General features: G+C 46.7%; 1 protein-coding gene across 1 annotated transcript in view; it reads left to right on the forward strand.

The window, feature by feature from the left end:
- TRERF1 (transcriptional regulating factor 1) overlaps positions 1 to 23,172 on the forward strand; it is a 191,924-nt gene that overhangs the window by 105,653 nt on the left and 63,099 nt on the right. Inside the window, exon 3 of the mRNA XM_077282342.1 lies at positions 21,673 to 21,803. The gene's annotated coding sequence lies outside the window, so the exon portion shown is untranslated. The remainder of the gene's footprint in view (positions 1 to 21,672; positions 21,804 to 23,172) is intronic.

The following is a 23,172-nucleotide window of genomic DNA, read 5'->3' on the forward strand; positions in this document are numbered from 1 at the left end:
ATTCGTGTCTAGATTTTGGCGGGCATTCTGTGCTAGGATGGGCATAGATTTGTCTTTTTCGTCTGCTTTCCATCCTCAGACTAATGGCCAGACCGAGCGGACTAATCAGACCTTGGAGACATATTTGAGGTGTTTTGTGTCTGCGGATCAGGATGATTGGGTTGCTTTTTTGCCTTTGGCGGAGTTCGCCCTCAATAATCGGGCCAGCTCTGCCACCTTGGTGTCCCCGTTTTTCTGTAATTCGGGGTTTCATCCTCGATTTTCCTCCGGTCAAGTGGAATCTTCGGATTGTCCTGGAGTGGATGCTGTGGTGGAGAGGTTGCATCAGATTTGGGGGCAGGTGGTGGACAATTTGAAGTTGTCCCAGGAGAAGACTCAGCTTTTTGCCAACCGCCGTCGTCGTGTTGGTCCTCGGCATTGTGTTGGGGACTTGGTGTGGTTGTCTTCTCGTTTTGTCCCTATGAGGGTTTCTTCTCCTAAGTTTAAGCCTCGGTTCATCGGCCCGTACAAGATATTGGAGATTCTTAACCCTGTGTCCTTCCGTTTGGACCTCCCTGCATCCTTTTCGATTCATAATGTTTTTCATCGGTCATTGTTGCGCAGGTATGAGGTACCAGCTGTGCCTTCCGTTGAGCCTCCTGCTCCGGTGTTGGTTGAGGGTGAGTTGGAGTACGTTGTGGAAAAGATCTTGGACTCTCGTGTTTCCAGACGGAAACTCCAGTATCTGGTCAAATGGAAGGGATACGGTCAGGAGGATAATTCTTGGGTCACTGCCTCTGATGTTCATGCCTCCGATCTTGTCCGTGCCTTTCATAGGGCTCATCCTGATCGCCCTGGTGGTTCTGGTGAGGGTTCGGTGCCCCCTCCTTGAGGGGGGGGGTACTGTTGTGAAATTGGATTCTGGGCTCCCCCGGTGGCCACTTGTGGAATTTAACTTGTGTGCATCATCCCCTCTGTTCACCTGCTCCTATCAGGATGTGGGAGTCGCTATATAACCTTGCTCCTCTGTCAGTTTCATGCCGGTCAACAATGTATCAGTAGCCTTTCTGTGCATGTTCCTGCTACTAGACAACTCCCAGCTAAGTTTGACTTTTGTCCTTGTGTGTTTTTGCATTTTGTTCCTGTTCACAGCTGCTGTTTCGTTACTGTGTCTGGAAAGCTCTTGTGAGCGGAAATTGCCACTCTGGTGTTATGAGTTAATGCTAGAGTCTTAAAGTAATTTCTGGATGGTGTTTTGATAGGGTTTTCTGCTGACCATGAAAGTGCCCTTTCTGTCTTCATGCTATCTAGTAAGCGGACCTCGATTTTGCTAAACCTATTTTCATACTACGTTTGTCATTTCATCTTAAATCACCGCCAATATATGTGGGGGCCTCTGTCTGCCTTTTGGGAAAATTTCTCTAGAGGTGAGCCAGGACTGTCTTTTCCTCTGCTAGGATTAGGTAGTTCTCCGGCTGGCGCTGGGCATCTAGGGATAAAAAAACGTAGGCATGCTACCCGGCCACTTCTAGTTGTGCGGCAGGTTTAGTTCATGGTCAGTATAGTTTCCATCTTCCAAGAGCTAGTTCTCATATATGCTGGGCTATGTTCTCTCGCCATTGAGAATCATGACAGATCGGGGCCTTCAGGCGGTATTCCATGCCCGTTGCCTCCTCCCATGGTAACAGGCGTTGGAGTCTATGGGTCCCAGGGAGAAGGGGTGCCGCGACGGGGCCTATCAGCAGGTCCTCTGCTGGCGGGGCAGGGTCGACGGACTCACCAGCCAATGCAGGTTCCTCCTCCGCGGCGGGTTCTGCTGACGGTGTCGGCGAGGGCCTCAGCAGCAACTCCGGTAGTGGTACAGGGTCCGATGTCAGAGGACTTCCTTCCGGCGCTACCTGGTGTGGAGCCTGGGCCTTCGCGTTCAGCTGAAGGAGCTGGTGGATCAAGTCTCCCATCTCAGCCTGCAAAAGATCAGCGTTGTCCGTGGGGAATTGGCTGCGGTACTCGTCCGGGTAGTTGGGGGAGACTTCTGCTTCCACCCCACATTCGGGTTCCGAGCTGTTGGTCATGGCGTCCTCCACGTGAGTCGCTTCCTGGTTCTTTTCCCGCTCTCTCCTTCGTGGGCGGTTTCGCTTTCTCTGTTTCCGCCCACCATTGAGAATCAGGAGGCGGATCTCTGCTGCTGACGGACACGTCCTCACGGTGCAGAAATATTTAGACTGGGCGGCCATTGTCTTTCGCGCTCTCCAGCTTGTCTACGCCTACTCCACGCCCCTCTTCTTCTCCTGCGCTCTCCTCAGCGCTGTAATGGCGGCGGATTTTGGCGGCAAATGGCACAGCACAGTCCTTGCAATAAAGTACAGTCCAAGCACAGTAAATCACAGTTCCAAGGCACACATGACCTGATTCTTCAGGCTTAAGTAGATCCTGTTCGTGACGCCAAGTTGTAGCGCCCCCACTGCCGCAGGGCCGAGGGGTACCCGGTACCGGGCCTCTGAGTCTCTGCTCTGGGGTTGTCACGGTGGCTAGGCCCGGTCCGTGACCCTGCTGTGGGGCGTACAGTAAATAATAGATGTAGATGGTGGTAGTGGTGCGGTGTAGTGCCGGTCGCAGTAAATAACGAGGACACCAGGTAGCAGTCTCTTTACCTCTTTACTGAAGGTCTCTGGGTCCTCAGTCCGGAATACGGTTCACCAGGCTGCGCAAGTCCGGCCGGTCCAATGGCACCTCCAGAGTTCTCTTTGCAGGTGGAAATCTGTGCCTTCCTGCTAGCGCTATGTGTTGTGGTCCTCCCCTGCTGTGCTTACGGGATAGTCCCCACAACTGTTGTGTCTGTTTCTCGTGTTCCCTCACAACTCGTTCGGATGATGTTCTTCTCCTCCGTCCCTCCCGGTGTTATGGTTGGGAAGGCACCCGTATGACGAGTAGGCTCGGAGCTCTTCCGGGACTCTAGAGTCGCCCCTCTCCTAGTGTGCCCCCCATGTCTTCATAGGTGATATATGTGAGACAGCCCGCCTATGACTGACTGTCCTGCCGTTGGTTTGAAGTATTGCCTGAAGCTGAATATAGTAATACTTCCTCGGCGTTCCGGCCGCCGGTTGTGCGCCTCAGTAGGATGTTGCCTCGGTCTTACAGCACGACTCCTACTGGTATTCTCCTTCTTGCTTTGATCTCGTTTCTCACTCAGCACAATATATCTCGCTTCTGTTCCTTTCTTAGGGCACCGCCGCTATGCTGAGCAGGCACGGTCCCGTGACGTTCTTCCTTGTTGCCAGGCCTCTGTCAGGGTCCCAAACCTGACAGGGACCCTACCGAATCTTCCCCCACAACACCCCCTGCCACAAGGTGTTGCCTGGTTCCAACCCAGTCAGCTTTCTCACTAACTTCCTGCCTGACCCCCAGTTTACCCACAGTGGTGACGAGTGGCCTAATAAATAGCACCCTTAGCTCCCCCTGGAGGCCCGACTGTGAAATGTATTGGTGTATGTGATACCTGGTCAGATGAACTCCTTCAGTGCCATCGGACGTACCATAGCCCCCCTTAGCGGCGGAGCCACAGTACTGCAACGACCAGGACTCTGGGGCGCTGCAAATAAGTGATAACTCTTACAGTATCTCAGGTAAAAAATATGTACTACCAATCTATGAGAGAGATCATAAAATGTAGGAATCATAAAACTCGATGTCAAATTGGAGGCCCGTGGGCCGAATCCAACTCGCCACATAATTTTATGTGGCTCGCGTGGTCAGGGCACAAAAGGACCATCTCTCTACTATCCCATGTATAGAAAAGCTGGTCCGAGCAATGTGGAGGGTATGCATCGGAGCTGAAAATCCAAGATGGTACCCACCCGGCCCCTGTGCTGGTGCCACCCTTTTTACTGAGTACTGGCTGTGTTCTGCGTCAGCACAGACAGTGCTTAGCAGAGGGGGCGGTGCCAGCATGGGGAGAGGAGATGCAGCCATTGCTTATTAGAGGGGTTGGCGCCAGCACTTTGCAACCGAGTGAACATAGAAAGCCAGCACTTATGTGTGGTTCGATCTTTGAATCAGAAAAAATGCAGCCAGTACTTAGCATAGGCAGCAGTCGATCTTGGACCCTAAGGTCGTGGACAGCTCTCTACTAGCACTACTACCCAGGGACAGCGATCTCAGCCCTACTACACAGGGACAGCGCTCTTAGCCCTACTACACAGGGACAGCGCTTTTAGCCCTACCACCCAGAGACAGCGCTCTTAGCCCTACTACACAGGAACAGCGCTCTTAGTCCTACTACGCAGAGACAGTGCTCTTAGCCCTACCACACAGGGACAGCCCTCTTAGCCCTACCACACAGGGACAGCGCTCTTAACCCTACTACCTAGGGACAATGCTCTTAGCCTTGCTACTACACAGGACAGCGCTCCTCGCCCTACCGCACAGGGACTGTTCTCTTAGCCCTACCACACAGAGACAGCCCTCTTAGCTCTACTACCCAGAGACAGAGCTCTTAGCCCTACTACCCAAGGACAGCGCTTTTAGTTCTACTACCCAGGGACAGCTCACTAGGATTGTCCTGCAGGAAAAAGTCCATTAATAAGCGTCTTTATCATTTTGTTACTCGGTCGGTTCGGTGTTGTGAATTCTGTTTTTGGGCTCCCTCTGGTGGTTACTGGTGGTACTGGCTGACTTTTGTCTTGCACCTGTTCCCATCAGGAAACTGGGAGTTTCCTATTTAGTCTGGCTTCTCAGTCATTCTAGTGCCGGCAATCAATGTTACCAGAGCACCTCTGTTGCTTGCTACCTGCTCCAAGTCTGCAACTCAGCTAAGTTGGATCTTTGGCATTTTTTGTGTTTGTTTGTCCAGCATGCATTTATATTTCTCTTGCTGCTTTTCAGCTCTAGTGATCTGAAATTACTACTCCGGTGTCATGAGTTGATAACGGAGTTAAAGTAATTTCAGGATGGCTGTTTAGGGTTTTGAGGTGACCGCGAAGTCCTCTTTTGTATTTTCTGCTATCTAGTCAGAGGGCCTCTCTTTGCTGAATCTATATTCATACTGCGTACGTGTTTTCCTCTTACCTAACCGTTATTATATGTGGGGGACTACTATCACTTTTGGGGTTTCCCTGGAGGCAAGCCAGGTCTGTGTATTCCTCTACTAGGGGGTAACTAGATCTCCGGCTGGTGCGAGGTGTCTAGGGATAATCGTAGGCACACCCCCTGGCTACTATTAGTTGCGTGTTAGGTTCAGCGTCGCGGTCATCTGAGATTCCATCATTCCTAGAGCTAGTCCGTTTTTGCCTGAGTCCCTGCCATTGGGAACCATGACAGTATTGCCGGCCACAAATGTATTAAAGGTATTGGCTGAAGAAAGAGAGAAAAGAAGAAGTTTCTGACACTTTTTTTTTTTTTACTCAGAAGTTCTGTCTAGCCATAATTGCAATCTGCTGCTTTTTTCTCTCCTCTTAACCCCTGAATAGCTCAGATCTCAGCTGTTGAGAAATGGATATCCAGAGTTTAGCTACAGGCCTGAGTGCTCTTGGTTCTAAGGTTCAAAATATCCAAGACTATGTTATACATGCTCCTATGTCAGAACCCAAGATTCCTATACCTGAGTTCTTTTCTGGAGATAGATCTCGTTTTTTGAATTTTAAGCACAATTGTAAATTGTATCTTTCTCTGAGATCTCGCTCCGCTGGAGACTCCGCTCAGCAGGTTAAAATTGTGATTTCCTTGTTGCGGGGTGACCCCCAGAATTGGGCATTTGCATTGGCACCAGGGGATCCTGCGCTGCTCAATGTGGATGCGTTTTTTCTGGCACTGGGGTTGCTCTATGAGGAACCTAATTTGGAGATTCAGGCTGAAAAGGCCTTGATAGCCCTCTCTCAAGGGCATGATGAAGCTGAAATATATTGTCAAAAATTTCGAAAATGGTCTGTGCTTACTCAGTGGAATGAGTGCGCCCTGGCGGCGAATTTCAGAGAAGGTCTCTCTGACGCCGTTAAAGATGTCATGGTGGGGTTTCCTACGCCCACAGGTCTGAATGAATCCATGACTATGGCTATTCAGATTGATCGGCGTTTACGGGAGCGCAAACCTGTGCACCATTTGGCGGTGTCTTCTGAGCAGACACCGGAGATTATGCAATGTGATAGAATTCTGTCCAGAAGTGAACGGCAGAATTATAGGCGTAAAAATGGGTTGTGCTTCTACTGTGGTGATTCTGCTCATGTTATATCAGCATGCTCTAAACGCACAAAAAAGGTTGATAAGTCTTTTGCAATTGGCACTTTACAGTCTAAGTTTATTTTGTCTGTAACTTTGATCTGTTCATTATCATCTATTACCGTGGATGCCTATGTGGATTCTGGCGCTTCCTTGAGTCTTATGGATTGGTCCTTTGCCAGACGTTGTGGGTTTAGCCTAGAGCCTTTGGAAGTTCCTATCCCTCTGAAGGGTATCGACTCCACACCATTGGCTAGGAATAAACCACAATACTGGACACAAGTGAATATGTGTATGACTCCTGACCATCGGGAGGTGATTCGCTTCCTTGTGTTGCATAACTTGCATGATGTCTTAGTGCTTGGATTGCCATGGTTGCAAACTCATAATCCAGTCCTTGACTGGAAAACAATGTCTGTGTTAAGCTGGGGATGTCAGGGGGCTCATGGGGAAGTACCTTTGGTTTCCATTGCTTCATCTACTCCCTCTGAAATTCCGGCATTTTTGTCTGACTATTGTGATGTTTTTGAGGAGCCCAAACTTAGTTCTCTCCCCCCTCACAGGGATTGTGATTGTGCTATAGACTTGATTCCGGGCAGCAAGTTTCCCAAGGGTCGTTTGTTTAATCTGTCTGTGCCTGAGCATGCTGCTATGCGGGAGTATATTAAGGAGTCCTTGGAAAAGGGACATATCCGTCCATCCTCATCCCCTTTAGGAGCAGGTTTTTTTTTCGTGGGTAAAAAAGATGGCTCCCTGAGGCCCTGTATTGATTATCGCCTGTTGAATAAGATTACAGTCAAATACCAGTATCCTTTGCCACTATTGACTGATTTATTTGCTCGTATTAAAGGGGCAAAGTGGTTCTCTAAGATTGATCTTCGGGGTGCGTATAATTTGGTGCGGATTAAGCAGGGAGATGAGTGGAAAACTGCATTTAATACGCCCGAGGGCCATTTTGAGTATTTGGTAATGCCTTTTGGTCTTTCTAATGCTCCTTCAGTCTTTCAGTCCTTTATGCACGATATTTTCCGTAAATACCTGGATAAATTTATGATTGTGTATTTGGACGATATTTTGATTTTTTCGGATGACTGGGAGTCGTATGTTCAACAGGTTAGGAAGGTTTTTCAGGTTTTGCGGGCCAATTCTTTGTTTGTAAAGGGTTCAAAGTGTATTTTTGGGGTTCAGAAGATCTCCTTTTTGGGGTATATTTTTTCCCCTTCTTCTGTTGAGATGGATCCTGTCAAGGTTCGGGCTATTTGTGATTGGACGCAGCCTACTTCCCTGAAGAGTCTTCAGAAGTTCTTGGGCTTTGCTAATTTCTATCGTCGATTTATAACTGGGTTTTCAAGTGTTGCTAAACCTCTGACTGATTTGACTAAGAAGGGTGCTGATGTTGCCAATTGGTCCTCTGCGGCTGTGGAGGCCTTTCGGGAGCTTAAGCGCTGCTTTTCTTCCGCCCCTGTGTTGCGCCAGCCTGATGTTTCGCTCCCTTTTCAGGTCGAGGTTGATGCTTCCGAGATTGGAGCGGGGGCGGTTTTGTCGCAGAGAAGTCCCGATTGCTCAGTGATGAGACTGTTGTGAAATTGGATTCTGGGCTCCCCCGGTGGCCACTTGTGGAATTTAACTTGTGTGCATCATCCCCTCTGTTCACCTGCTCCTATCAGGATGTGGGAGTCGCTATATAACCTTGCTCCTCTGTCAGTTTCATGCCGGTCAACAATGTAATCAGAAGCCTTTCTGTGCTTGTTCCTGCTACTAGACAACTCCCAGCTAAGTTGGACTTTTGTCCTTGTGTGTTTTTGCATTTTGTTCCTGTTCACAGCTGCTGTTTCGTTACTGTGTCTGGAAAGCTCTTGTGAGCGGAAATTGCCACTCTGGTGTTATGAGTTAATGCTAGAGTCTTAAAGTAATTTCTGGATGGTGTTTTGATAGGGTTTTCTGCTGACCATGAAAGTGCCCTTTCTGTCTTCATGCTATCTAGTGAGCGGACCTCGATTTTGCTAAACCTATTTTCATACTACGTTTGTCATTTCATCTAAAATCACCGCCAATATATGTGGGGGCCTCTGTCTGCCTTTTGGGAAAATTTCTCTAGAGGTGAGCCAGGACTGTCTTTTCCTCTGCTAGGATTAGGTAGTTCTCCGGCTGGCGCTGGGCATCTAGGGATAAAAAACGTAGGCATGCTACCCGGCCACTTCTAGTTGTGCGGCAGGTTTAGTTCATGGTCAGTATAGTTTCCATCTTCCAAGAGCTAGTTCTCATGTATGCTGGGCTATGTTCTCTCGCCATTGAGAATCATGACAGTTTGACCGGCCAAAAAAAAAAGAGGGTTAAATTACTGGCTGAGAAAGGAGAGAAAAAAGAAGTGTGCTACAATTTTTTTTTTTTTTTTTTTTCCCTCTAGTTCTGAGTGTGCTCTTAATTGAATCACTTGCTAGTCTGCCTATGCTGCAGCCTTCCTCTCTTCCTCTCCTTCTAATCCTTGAATGGCTCTGTGTTCACCTGTTTCAAATGGATCTTCAGAGTGTAGCTACAGGTTTGAATAATCTCGCCACAAAGGTACAAAATTTGCAAGATTTTGTTGTTCATGCACCTATGTCTGAGCCTAGAATTCCTTTGCCTGAATTCTTCTCGGGGAATAGATCTCACTTTCAAAATTTTAAAAATAATTGCAAATTGTTTTTGTCCCTGAAGTCTCGCTCTGCCGGAGACCCTGCACAGCAGGTCAGGATTGTAATTTCCTTGCTCCGGGGCGACCCTCAAGACTGGGCTTTTGCATTGGCACCAGGGGATCCTGCGTTGCTCAATGTGGATGCGTTTTTTCTGGCCTTGGGGTTGCTTTATGAGGAACCTCATTTAGAGCTTCAGGCGGAAAAGGCCTTGATGTCCTTGTCTCAGGGGCAAGATGAAGCTGAAATATACTGCCAAAAATTCCGCAAATGGTCTGTGCTTACTCAGTGGAATGAGTGCGCCCTGGCGGCGATTTTCAGAGAAGGTCTCTCTGATGCCATTAAGGATGTTATGGTGGGGTTCCCTGTGCCTGCGAGTCTGAATGAGTCCATGACGATGGCTATTCAGATCGATAGGCGTCTGCGGGAGCGCAAACCTGTGCACCATTTGGCGGTGTCTACTGAGAAAACGCCAGAAAATATGCAATGTGATAGAATTCTGTCCAGAAGCGAGCGGCAGAATTTTAGACGAAAAAATGGGTTGTGCTTCTATTGTGGTGATTCAACTCATGTTATATCAGCATGCTTTAAGCGTACTAAGAAGCCTGACAAGTCTGTTTCAATTGGCACTTTGCAGTCTAAGTTTATTCTATCTGTGACCCTGATTTGTTCTTTGTCATCTATTACCGCGGACGCCTATGTCGACTCTGGCGCTGCTTTGAGTCTTATGGATTGGTCCTTTGCCAAACGCTGTGGGTATGATTTGGAGCCATTGGAGGCTCCGATACCTCTGAAAGGGATTGACTCCACCCCATTGGCTAGTAATAAACCACAATACTGGACACAAGTGACTATGCGTGTTAATCCGGATCACCAGGAGGTTATTCGCTTTCTGGTGCTGTATAATCTACATGATGTTTTGGTGCTGGGATTGCCATGGCTGCAATCTCATAACCCAGTCCTCGACTGGAGAGCTATGTCTGTGTTAAGCTGGGGATGTAAAGGAACTCATGGGGACGTACCTTTGGTTTCCATTTCATCATCTATTCCCTCTGAGATTCCTGAATTCTTGTCTGACTTTCGTGACGTTTTTGAAGAACCCAAGGTTGGTTCACTACCTCCGCACCGGGAGTGCGATTGTGCCATAGACTTGATCCCGGGTAGTAAATACCCTAAGGGTCGTTTATTTAATCTGTCTGTGCCTGAACACGCTGCTATGCGAGAATATATAAAGGAGTCCTTGGAAAAGGGACATATTCGTCCTTCGTCATCTCCCTTAGGAGCCGGTTTTTTCTTTGTGTCTAAGAAAGACGGCTCTTTGAGGCCGTGTATTGATTATCGACTTTTGAATAAAATCACGGTTAAATATCAATATCCGTTACCACTGCTTACTGATTTGTTTGCTCGTATAAAGGGGGCCAAGTGGTTCTCTAAGATTGATCTCCGTGGGGCGTATAATTTGGTGCGAATCAAGCAGGGGGATGAGTGGAAAACCGCATTTAATACGCCCGAGGACCATTTTGAGTATTTGGTGATGCCTTTTGGTCTTTCAAATGCCCCTTCAGTCTTCCAGTCCTTTATGCATGACATTTTCCGCGATTATTTGGATAAATTTATGATTGTGTATCTGGATGATATTCTGATTTTTTCGGATGACTGGGACTCTCATGTCCAGCAGGTCAGGAGGGTTTTTCAGGTTTTGCGGTCTAATTCCTTGTGTGTGAAGGGTTCTAAGTGTGTTTTTGGGGTTCAGAAGATTTCCTTCTTGGGATACATTTTTTCCCCCTCTTCCATCGAGATGGATCCTGTCAAGGTTCAGGCTATTGGTGATTGGACGCAACCCTCTTCTCTTAAGAGTCTTCAGAAATTTTTGGGCTTTGCTAACTTTTATCGTCGATTTATTGCTGGTTTTTCTGATGTTGTAAAACCATTGACTGATTTGACTAAGAAGGGTGCTGATGTTGCTGATTGGTCCCCTGATGCTGTGGAGGCCTTTCGGGAGCTCAAGCGCCGCTTTTCTTCCGCCCCAGTGTTGCGTCAGCCTGATGTTGCTCTTCCTTTTCAGGTTGAGGTCGACGCTTCTGAAATCGGAGCTGGGGCGGTGTTGTCGCAGAGAAGTTCCGACTGCTCCGTGATGAGACCTTGTGCTTTTTTTTCCCGTAAATTTTCGCCCGCCGAGCGGAATTATGATATTGGGAATCGGGAGCTTTTGGCCATGAAGTGGGCTTTTGAGGAGTGGCGTCACTGGCTTGAGGGGGCCAGACATCAGGTGGTGGTATTGACTGACCACAAAAATTTAATTTACCTTGAGTCTGCCAGGCGCCTGAATCCTAGACAAGCGCGCTGGTCGTTGTTTTTCTCTCGGTTTAATTTTGTGGTGTCTTACCTACCGGGTTCTAAGAATGTTAAGGCGGATGCCCTTTCTAGGAGTTTTGAGCCTGACTCCCCTGGTAATTCTGAGCCCACAGGTATCCTTAAAGATGGAGTGATATTGTCTGCCGTTTCTCCAGACCTGCGGCGGGCCTTGCAGGAGTTTCAGGCGGATAGACCTGATCGTTGCCCACCTGGTAGACTGTTTGTTCCTGATGATTGGACCAGTAGAGTCATCTCTGAGGTTCATTCTTCTGCGTTGGCAGGTCATCCTGGAATCTTTGGTACCAGGGATTTGGTGGCAAGGTCCTTCTGGTGGCCTTCCCTGTCACGAGATGTGCGAGGCTTTGTGCAGTCTTGTGACGTTTGTGCTCGGGCCAAGCCTTGTTGTTCTCGGGCTAGTGGATTGTTGTTACCCTTGCCTATCCCGAAGAGGCCTTGGACGCACATCTCGATGGATTTTATTTCGGATCTGCCTGTTTCTCAGAAGATGTCTGTCATCTGGGTGGTGTGTGACCGTTTCTCTAAGATGGTCCATCTGGTTCCCTTGCCTAAGTTGCCTTCTTCTTCCGAGTTGGTTCCTCTGTTTTTTCAAAATATTGTTCGTTTGCATGGTATTCCGGAGAATATCGTTTCTGACAGAGGGACCCAATTCGTGTCTAGATTTTGGCGGGCATTCTGTGCTAGGATGGGCATAGATTTGTCTTTTTCGTCTGCTTTCCATCCTCAGACTAATGGCCAGACCGAGCGGACTAATCAGACCTTGGAGACATATTTGAGGTGTTTTGTGTCTGCGGATCAGGATGATTGGGTTGCTTTTTTGCCTTTGGCGGAGTTCGCCCTCAATAATCGGGCCAGCTCTGCCACCTTGGTGTCCCCGTTTTTCTGTAATTCGGGGTTTCATCCTCGATTTTCCTCCGGTCAAGTGGAATCTTCGGATTGTCCTGGAGTGGATGCTGTGGTGGAGAGGTTGCATCAGATTTGGGGGCAGGTGGTGGACAATTTGAAGTTGTCCCAGGAGAAGACTCAGCTTTTTGCCAACCGCCGTCGTCGTGTTGGTCCTCGGCTTTGTGTTGGGGACTTGGTGTGGTTGTCTTCTCGTTTTGTCCCTATGAGGGTTTCTTCTCCTAAGTTTAAGCCTCGGTTCATCGGCCCGTACAAGATATTGGAGATTCTTAACCCTGTGTCCTTCCGTTTGGACCTCCCTGCATCCTTTTCGATTCATAATGTTTTTCATCGGTCATTGTTGCGCAGGTATGAGGTACCAGCTGTGCCTTCCGTTGAGCCTCCTGCTCCGGTGTTGGTTGAGGGTGAGTTGGAGTACGTTGTGGAAAAGATCTTGGACTCTCGTGTTTCCAGACGGAAACTCCAGTATCTGGTCAAATGGAAGGGATACGGTCAGGAGGATAATTCTTGGGTCACTGCCTCTGATGTTCATGCCTCCGATCTTGTCCGTGCCTTTCATAGGGCTCATCCTGATCGCCCTGGTGGTTCTGGTGAGGGTTCGGTGCCCCCTCCTTGAGGGGGGGGTACTGTTGTGAAATTGGATTCTGGGCTCCCCCGGTGGCCACTTGTGGAATTTAACTTGTGTGCATCATCCCCTCTGTTCACCTGCTCCTATCAGGATGTGGGAGTCGCTATATAACCTTGCTCCTCTGTCAGTTTCATGCCGGTCAACAATGTAATCAGAAGCCTTTCTGTGCTTGTTCCTGCTACTAGACAACTCCCAGCTAAGTTGGACTTTTGTCCTTGTGTGTTTTTGCATTTTGTTCCTGTTCACAGCTGCTGTTTCGTTACTGTGTCTGGAAAGCTCTTGTGAGCGGAAATTGCCACTCTGGTGTTATGAGTTAATGCTAGAGTCTTAAAGTAATTTCTGGATGGTGTTTTGATAGGGTTTTCTGCTGACCATGAAAGTGCCCTTTCTGTCTTCATGCTATCTAGTGAGCGGACCTCGATTTTGCTAAACCTATTTTCATACTACGTTTGTCATTTCATCTAAAATCACCGCCAATATATGTGGGGGCCTCTGTCTGCCTTTTGGGAAAATTTCTCTAGAGGTGAGCCAGGACTGTCTTTTCCTCTGCTAGGATTAGGTAGTTCTCCGGCTGGCGCTGGGCATCTAGGGATAAAAAACGTAGGCATGCTACCCGGCCACTTCTAGTTGTGCGGCAGGTTTAGTTCATGGTCAGTATAGTTTCCATCTTCCAAGAGCTAGTTCTCATGTATGCTGGGCTATGTTCTCTCGCCATTGAGAATCATGACATGAGACCATGTGCATTCTTCTCTCGAAAGTTTTCGCCCGCCGAGCGAAATTATGATGTCGGTAATCGGGAGCTCTTGGCTATGAAGTGGGCATTTGAGGAGTGGCGTCATTGGCTTGAGGGTGCTAGACATCAGGTGGTGGTCTTGACTGATCACAAGAATCTGATTTACCTTGAGTCTGCCAGGAGCCTGAATCCTAGACAGGCGCGCTGGTCGTTGTTTTTCTCCCGGTTTAATTTTGTGGTTTCATACTTGCCGGGTTCAAAAAATGTGAAGGCAGATGCCCTTTCTAGGAGTTTTGAGCCTGACTCCTCTGGTGATTCTGAGCCTACGGGTATCCTTAAGGATGGGGTGATTTTGTCTGCTGTCTCCCCAGACTTGCGACGTGCTTTGCAGGAGTTTCAGACTGATAGGCCTGATCGTTGTTCGCCTGGGAGACTGTTTGTTCCAGATGAATGGACCAGTAGAGTCATCTCGGAGGTTCATTCTTCTGTGTTGGCAGGTCACCCTGGAATTTTTGGTACCAGAGATTTGGTGGCCAGGTCCTTCTGGTGGCCTTCCCTGTCTCGGGATGTGCGTGCCTTTGTACAGTCTTGTGATGTTTGTGCTCGGGCCAAGCCTTGCTGTTCTCGGGCTAGTGGATTGTTGTTGTCCTTGCCTATTCCGAAGAGGCCGTGGACGCACATCTCTATGGACTTTATCTCGGACCTCCCGGTTTCTCAGAAAATGTCCGTCATTTGGGTGGTGTGTGACCGTTTTTCTAAGATGGTTCATTTGGTACCCTTGCCCAAATTGCCTTCTTCATCTGAGTTGGTTCCTTTATTTTTTCAGAATGTGGTTCGTTTACATGGTATCCCGGAAAACATCGTTTCTGACAGGGGATCTCAATTTGTGTCTAGGTTCTGGCGAGCGTTCTGTGCCAGGATGGGCATTGATTTGTCTTTTTCGTCTGCATTCTATCCTCAGACTAATGGCCAGACGGAGCGAACTAATCAGACCTTGGAGACTTATTTGAGGTGTTTTGTGTCTGCTGATCAGGATGATTGGGTCGCCTTTTTGCCGTTGGCAGAGTTTGCCCTCAATAATCGGGCCAGTTCTGCCACTCTGGTTTCTCCTTTCTTTTGCAATTCAGGGTTTCACCCTCGTTTTTCATCTGGCCAGGTGGAATCTTCGGATTGCCCTGGAGTGGACACGGTGGTGGATAGACTGCACCGGATTTGGAGTCATGTGGTGGACAATTTGAAGTTGTCTCAGGAGAAGACTAAGCAGTTTGCTAATCGTCATCGTCGTGTGGGTCATCATCTCCGCGTTGGGGACTTGGTGTGGTTATCTTCTCGTTTTGTCCCTATGAAGGTCTCTTCTCCTAAGTTTAAACCTCGGTTCATAGGTCCTTATAAGATTTTGGAGATTCTTAATCCTGTATCTTTTCGTTTGGACCTACCAGCATCTTTCACCATTCATAATGTCTTCCATCGGTCGTTGTTGCGGAGGTACGAGGTACCGGTTGTTCCTTCTGTTGAGCCTCCTGCTCCTGTGCTGGTGGAGGGTGAATTGGAGTATGTTGTGGAGAAGATTTTGGACTCTCGCGTTTCCAGACGGAGACTTCAATATTTGGTTAAATGGAAGGGATACGGTCAGGAGGATAATTCTTGGGTGACTGCCTCCGATGTTCATGCCTCTGATTTGGTTCGCGCCTTTCATAGGGCGCATCCAGATCGCCCTGGTGGTTCTCATGAGGGTTCGGTGCCCCCTCCTTAAGGGGGGGGTACTGTTGTGAATTCTGTTTTTGGGCTCCCTCTTGTGGTTACTGGTGGTACTGGCTGACTTTTGTCTTGCACCTGTTCCCATCAGGAAACTGGGAGTTTCCTATTTAGTCTGGCTTCTCAGTCATTCTAGTGCCGGCAATCAATGTTACCAGAGCACCTCTGTTGCTTGCTACCTGCTCCAAGTCTGCAACTCAGCTAAGTTGGATCTTTGGCATTTTTTGTGTTTGTTTGTCCAGCATGCATTTATATTTCTCTTGCTGCTGGAAGCTCTAGTGATCTGAAATTACTACTCCGGTGTCATGAGTTGATAACGGAGTTAAAGTAATTTCAGGATGGCTGTTTAGGGTTTTGAGGTGACCGCGAAGTCCTCTTTTGTATTTTCTGCTATCTAGTCAGAGGGCCTCTCTTTGCTGAATCTATATTCATACTGCGTACGTGTTTTCCTCTTACCTAACCGTTATTATATGTGGGGGGCTACTATCACTTTTGGGGTTTCCCTGGAGGCAAGCCAGGTCTGTGTATTCCTCTACTAGGGGGTAACTAGATCTCCGGCTGGTGCGAGGTGTCTAGGGATAATCGTAGGCACACCCCCTGGCTACTATTAGTTGCGTGTTAGGTTCAGCGTCGCGGTCATCTGAGATTCCATCTTTCCTAGAGCTAGTCCGTTTTTGCCTGAGTCCCTGCCATTGGGAACCATGACAGTTCGGCCTGTAGACTATTATGTAAGTCGCTTTGTTCTTGCATTCTTTCTGATATCATGATGCATATGATTTCTGGTATCATATGTCATCATTTTTAACTAAATATATAATAAGGAAGCTGAGCATTCAAATGTTTAACTAGCCTGACAAGATTTCATCACCGTTCTTGTACTTACAGAAATGTAATTTTTTTTTTGTTTTATGTCACAGCTGATGACAATGACACTGGTACCAATTGGATCTTCCAATAATTGATTGTTTATAGATGCAGTCTGACGTCTTCTATTCCTCATTTAAAAAAAAACAAGAATTAAGGTTCTCCCCACGCATTGAACTAAAGTCACACAAACCAGCCGATATCGGTCGGATTTGCCAATGGTACAATATGTGTGTGGAGGGCCTCCAGACTCTTCCCCGACAGACGTCGGAAGAGATGGAACCAACCTGTTCGATTTCCAATGTCCGATTCTTTATTTCTCATCGGAGATACTCAGCTGAGACAAATGTTCTGTACATGGGCTCGTGCACACGACCGTAAAAATCGGAGGATTGTTATCCGTCATTTTGACCAAGTGGTCCGAGGAAAAAAATTCAGCCATTCAAGTCTATTGATCCATTGAAAAAATCAAACGCCATCCTAATGTTGTCTGAATTTCATAGACAGACTGAATGGAGAATGGATAAACTTTTGCTACATATATATATATTATTACTATAGTGACATTTTTTCCATTGTGCTTTATATGTGAAAAGGGGTCTACATAATTAAAAACAAGTACAATAATCATGAATAATACAAGTCACCAACTGGTGCAGGAGGGAGAAGACCCTACAAGGGAAGGGTGAGGATACAGTAGGTGAGGATATAGCTGGTCGTGCAGCAGTATGGTGGATCGGTGGTTACTGCAGGTCGTATGTTTGCCAGGAGAGGTAGGCCTTCAGGTTCCTTTTGAAACTTTCCACAGTAGGGAGTACAGTCTGATATGTTGGGAAAGAGAGTTCCAGAGTAGGGGGGATGCCCGGGAGAAATCTTGTATGCGATTGTGGGAAGAGGAGATAAAAGAGGACTAGAGAAGGAGATCTTGTGAGGATCGGAGGTTTGTGCAGGTGAATACTGGGAGACTAAGTCACAGATGTATGGAAGAGACAGGCTGTGGATGGCTTTGTATGTTATTGTTAGGGATTTTAACTAGAGTCTCTGGGCAATGGGGAGCCAGTGAAGGGATTGGCAGAGAGGCGAGGCCAAGGAATAGAGGGCAACAAATGGATTAGTCAGGCAACAGAGTTTAGGAGAAATTGCGTGAGTGGTGCGAGACTGTTATAAGGCAGGCCACTGTAATAATTATAGGGGATAACTCAGGAGACTCTTTGCGTGGAACAAGACAACTACAGGACACAGTTTTATAAGTGGAAAAGTCTATATTATCACACGGTGATTCAAACAGGTGCAGAGAGAAACTCAAGTCCACAACACTTCGTGTAAATATTAAACGCAGCTTAGCAGTCTATAGGAAACTTCAGAGGAAAATTCAGTCACGCAGAAAGTCTATGAAGCACAGTTATTCTTGAGGATACTTGACACGAATAAGTCCTTGTTTTAGTCCAAACACAGATAGATATGCTTATAAGGCAGTTCAAATAATATCTTAGCACAACCAGGGAGGCCTGGGTGATAATCTCAGGTTTAAGCAGAGCAGCAACAGCTTACATGTCCCGCAAATGCAGATGGCAGTAAACACGAGCAGCAGATGAAGGAGGATTACTGGAAACTGGTGTATGCAGCAGGAACTCAGAGCAGAGTAGCAGGATCACCACACAGGTTCACAGGAGCAGGTATATAGCCAGGGAGTCACCAGCATCAGGAGCTGGATGCAAGGCAGAATACTTTAGCACAGACTGAAGGCTGGGGTGGAGTTTTATAGCAGGAAGACACAGTGCACATGAGACCAAAGATGCCATCTTGGAAAAGGGCAGTAATGCACAAAAGGTAATAAAAATGTTCAGAGTCCTGACAGCCACAGAGCAGGAAGTTGCAGTAGTCACGGTGGGAGATAATGAGGGCATGCACTAATGTTTTTGCATATTTTTGGTTAAGGAATGTACGGATCCGGGATTTTTTTTTAGTTGGAGTGGGCAGGAGGTGGAAATGACTTGGATATGTAGTTTGAAAGAGAAAGCAGAGTAAAGGGTTATCACAAGGCAGCTATCTTGTGGGACTGGGGAGAGCGAGCAGCCACTAACTTTCATGGATAGGTCTGTTGGTGGGGTTGAGTGAGATGGGGGAAAGATATGAATTTTTTTTTCTCCATGTTAGGTTTTAGACATTGAACAGAAGAGATGGATGAAATAGACACCAAACATTGTGGTATTCTGTTTACCAAGGAGGTTATATCAGGTCCAGAGATACAGATCTGTGTGTCTTCATCATAGAAATGATATTGAAAGCCATAGGACTCTGAGCTGTCCCAGGCGAAAGGTGTAGATAGAGAAGAATAGGGGTCTTAGAATTGAACTTTGGAGGATACCGACAGATAGGGGGAGAGATGAGGAGGTGGTATGTGAGTGGCAGATGCTGAATGTCAGCTCTGTTAGGTATGAACATTAGTGATGAGCGAATATACTCGTTACTCGAGATTTCTCGAGCACGCTCGGGCTTCCTCCGATTATTTTTTAGTGCTCGGAGATTTAGTTTTTCTTGCCGCAACTGAATGATTTACATCTGTTAGCCAGCATAAGTACATGTGGGGGTTGCCTGTTTGCTAGGGAATCCCCACATGTACTTATGCTGGCTAACAGATGTAGATCATTCAGCTGCGGCAAGAAAAACAAAATCTCCGAGCACTAAAAAATACTCGAAGTACCCCCTAGCGTGCTCGAGAAATCTCGAGTAACGAGTATATTCGCTCATCACTAATGAACAGATATAAGATAGAGCCGGGTCTGTGATGCCAAAAGATGAGAGAATCTGTTGTAAGAGCAAATGGTCCATTGTGTCGAAGGCAGAGGATAGGTCCGGGTGGAGGAGGACATAATAGTGTTGCTTGGCTTTAGCAGTTAGTAGGTCATTGGTGACTTTAGTTAGGGCAATGTCAGTTGATTGAAGAGGTTGGAAGCCAGACAGTAACCGGTCAACGAGGGCGCAGAAGGAGAGGTGGGAGGACAGTTCAAGAGGGACATGCTGTTTCAGTAGTTTTGAGAAATCCTGGAGAAGTGATATATTCTTCACATCCAAGAAAATCAGATCACACTCCAATCAGAGTGTAATTAGCATAATGGTACCAATCTTCTCACATGAGAGAAAGACAGTCATGTGATCCTAGCCTATGGGTGAGTTGGGGGAAATTGCAGTTGCCAGAACTCCTAGACAACAGCTATCTATTGTGTATGTGGGTCTTTTTGGTGTGTTCGGGATTTTACACAGGAATTGGAGACTATAGCTGTGCACCCAATGTTGGCATTTTTAGCCAACTCACGTCTAATGTATATGACCAGCTTCAATGGTAGGTATTTGCACTTAAGACCCAAACTTAGAAACTTTTTTAAAATTATTTGCAAAAACTTTACATGTTTAGAAAAAGTTAAGTATCGACCAATGAGAGATTTGTTAGCTGGCTGAGTCCTGTCTGAGTTCTTGTGATATTTTCTTAACTGAAGCAATTTGAATTGGCTTCACCTTCATTCTACAGATATGACTGGGACAAGTCAAAACAATTATTGCTAGTTATTCTGTTTCCTGGTGAGGTCGCTAAGTACATTTATGGCAAATTCTCCAAAGTCTGCTGAGTAACCCTAGCTTTTCCGGTTTTTCATGCTTTTTTTAGATGTCATCATTTTCTGAAGTGCAAACCCTGTGCTTACAATTGCTTCGCTTGCAGACTTGTATCAGGTCCATCAGTCTCAGACAGATTATTGCCTCGGATATAAATGACTTGGATCATTGTCATTTTGGCCTGTGACAACTGTTCAGTAGATCTTCATAGTCACAAGCCAAAAAAACATGTTAACTGTACAGCACTTCAGCTATATTTGTGTCTCATTTGTGCATCATATGCTAGTAAAGATTGAGAGGCTTTTGTATGGCTCTGTTCAAGACTTGTGCGTAGACCCTTTACAGTGGAATAGTTTATCATAGTGCACTCCTTTATGTACTGCTGTGGAAGAGGGCATCCTTACCTCTTGGGCCCCTGTGCAATTGCACCAATGGTATGTCCACCCTTGGTGTGTCTACCATCTTGGCTTCTTCTTGCCCTCTGATCTGGTTCCAGTAACTACTATACCAATGATAAATCTGGCTTTGCAGAGAAGTGAAGTCTTGTCACCCTGACCTTGTTCTGCTCTGAGTAGTATCCAAGAGCAGCAGTCATAGGACAAAGTATTAGAGTATTCTATGTGATGTGATGCATCTTCAGCCTGCCTCCCCTGCCTTCTGCTTGTGATAGGTTTCTATATTTCAGCTCTTACAAGCAGGTGTCAAGGAAGAAAGGCTGGAGCTGCATCTCATAGGAATACACTGATGATTGAGCATGCAGCACTCACAGATGGAATCGAAGTTAATGTAAATCAAGGAAGTTTTAAAACTTCAGACAGACAATCATTGTATGTTCGCTTGCATGTTCAATCAGATAATTACTGATTTTGTAGTTCCATGATATCTGATTGAAAAGGAGTTTTTCACTCCCAAAACTTAAATTAAAACATTTATGCATTAATATAACTAACTTTAGTGCAGATTTCACTATTCACTAATTTAATTTTATGGAGGAAAAAAGGTTTTATCACATATGCAAATGAGGGGACCTCGGTGAACCCTGGGTGTTGCCGGCGGCTCAGTGCACCGTTGTGCCCTTTTAGTTACAACCCTCCACACCTTCTCTGGTGTTGATTGAGAGCGCTCGCTTTGGAGCACTGCTAGGTAGGAATCCCCAACCCTGCATGCACTGATACTGCAGGACTGGCGAGCATACACAGACGTACTCTCCTCTCTTTCCTGTCTGCAGTGATCTGCAGATGCTGACAGGGGTGCGGTATGGGAGAGCGCACACATTGACACTTGTGTTTGCAGGCACTTGGACCCTGCAGTGGCAGAGCAGGTGCGTTCTCATCTCCTTCTCCTGTTGATGTGATTTTGTGTGCAGCGAGCAGCAGACAGGAGAGAGGGATCAAAGCATGCCTGCACGTAACCTGTCAGCTCATTGATCCTGCCCGAACCAAGGACCGCATGAATCTGAGACGGGCTGCATTGTGTCTGCTGTGTCTGTTTTACTCTGAAACTGCAACGTATCTGAAAATATATACTTTAAAAATCTGGTTGCGGACTATGTGTCTCATACAACTAGTCTGAGGCTGGTCCTCAGCGGTTTATCCCCGCCCTACTCCCCTTGATTGACAGGTCTTACCCTATGCCTATATGTGCGTATAGGGAAAGACCTGTCAGTCAAACGGATAGGGGCAATAAAAGTCACCGGGGACCTGCTTCTTGCACTAATCAGTGGAGACGCATAGTCCCCGGCCGGCTTCTCAACATATGTTTCCTCTGCAATGTTTCCGAGGAGACATATAAATACAGTAATGCAGCCAGTGTGTGATGCATAATACCTGTGGAAAGAAAAGGCGCCTTTATACAGCAGAATCCTGTAGAACAGTAATAAGATGTTTTACTGAAAAAAGTTCTTAATTGATATTTTATTTTTTTTGTTTTTCGTGACTTTTTAGATTTGATGCATAACGCATAATTTGAGTGAAAAGGAGAAACATCCGAAATGTGATCTTGACAGCAGCTTCTCTTAGAGTAGTGACACAGTTCATCCTGGGAGAGGACGCCTATCGATAGAGGGGAAGAAAAGGTACGGCGTGCATTACACTCATGTCTTGTGTGAGGTTCCGGCGCTGTTTTCGTCTATTTACTTAAATACTTCCTGATCTTTCAAACCAAAGGCACAAACCTAAAACTTGAATGACTGCATGCAAACCTGATATTTAGTGCCTTGAATTAGTGCCGTGACTTGCTAAGTTGTGTTCTGCTCTGCTCTCAATTAATGTGGCACATATGTCGCCTACAGCCTTATCATATGGAGTCCCCCCGTCAACCACCCCCACCACCCCCAACTTTCCCGAATTGGCAAACTGGACATTTTGGATGTTTCATTGGCCGTGGTAAATAGACTAAGGGTAGGTGCACACGGTCAGTAAACGCTGCGGGTTGGACGCTGCGTACCTTCGCAGCGTCCAGATGTTACAGCATAGTGGATGGATTTCAAGAAACCCCATGTCCACTATGCGTGCACCGACACACGTGGCTCAGCTGCGGAGACTGACATGCGGCGGGTCAATAGCCAGCAGCCCTTTGGACGCAGCGTTGCCAATTACTGACCATGTGCACCTACCCTAACAGCTATTCTCTCTCTATGCTGAAATATACTCACTTACATAGCTCCAGACATCACCATCAGGGTCCTTTTTGGGGTTCACAATCTAAACTCCCTATCTTTGGAGTACTCGGAGGATGGAGGACATCCACACAATATTGGGGAGAACATACAAACTCCTTGTAGATATTCTTTGGTGGGTTTTGAAGCCCCGACCCCAGCACTGCAAAGCAACAGTGCTCATTACTGAGCCATCGTCCTGTCATATGAGACAGGTCACTGCCTCCCACAAAGTCAGCGCACGCCTTTACTGCCACTGTCATTTTTTTGTCCAAATTGACCAGTGAGCTATTCCCATTCACTTTATCACGCCGCCTTGTTACATGGAGCTCTGTCCTTATCAATCCAGTCACACCAGTGAACAGGTCACTGCCTCCCACAAGATCAGCAAACTCCTCCGCTGCTGTTATCATTCTCGGGATCTGACCAGCTAAAGGTTTTTCTGTCTCTACTGAGTTGCTTCTCTCTGGAGTCTGAAAATCAGGTTATAAAACAATAAAATGGTATCTACAGTAAACGAATGACACAAATCTTCAGTAATGGATTCTTAATTATTTTACCGCAATAACTTTCAAAAGCATTTTCTAGTAAGTATGCTGTTGTCGTGCAGCTAGAAGTCATAAAAAAAGAGTTTATTTGGTTTGAGGCAGATATAAAGGGGTTGTGTGCAGCCGTAAAAAATGTCTGCAAATGGCTAAGAATAGGAAAAAAAAAAGTCGCATTGCAAAAATAATTTTCTTGGGTCAATGAAACCTAATTCTGCCACTTTTATTTTTATCTATTTGGT

Source organism: Ranitomeya variabilis, chromosome 2 (genome assembly GCF_051348905.1).
Source record: "Ranitomeya variabilis isolate aRanVar5 chromosome 2, aRanVar5.hap1, whole genome shotgun sequence".
Taxonomy (NCBI): domain Eukaryota; kingdom Metazoa; phylum Chordata; class Amphibia; order Anura; family Dendrobatidae; genus Ranitomeya; species Ranitomeya variabilis.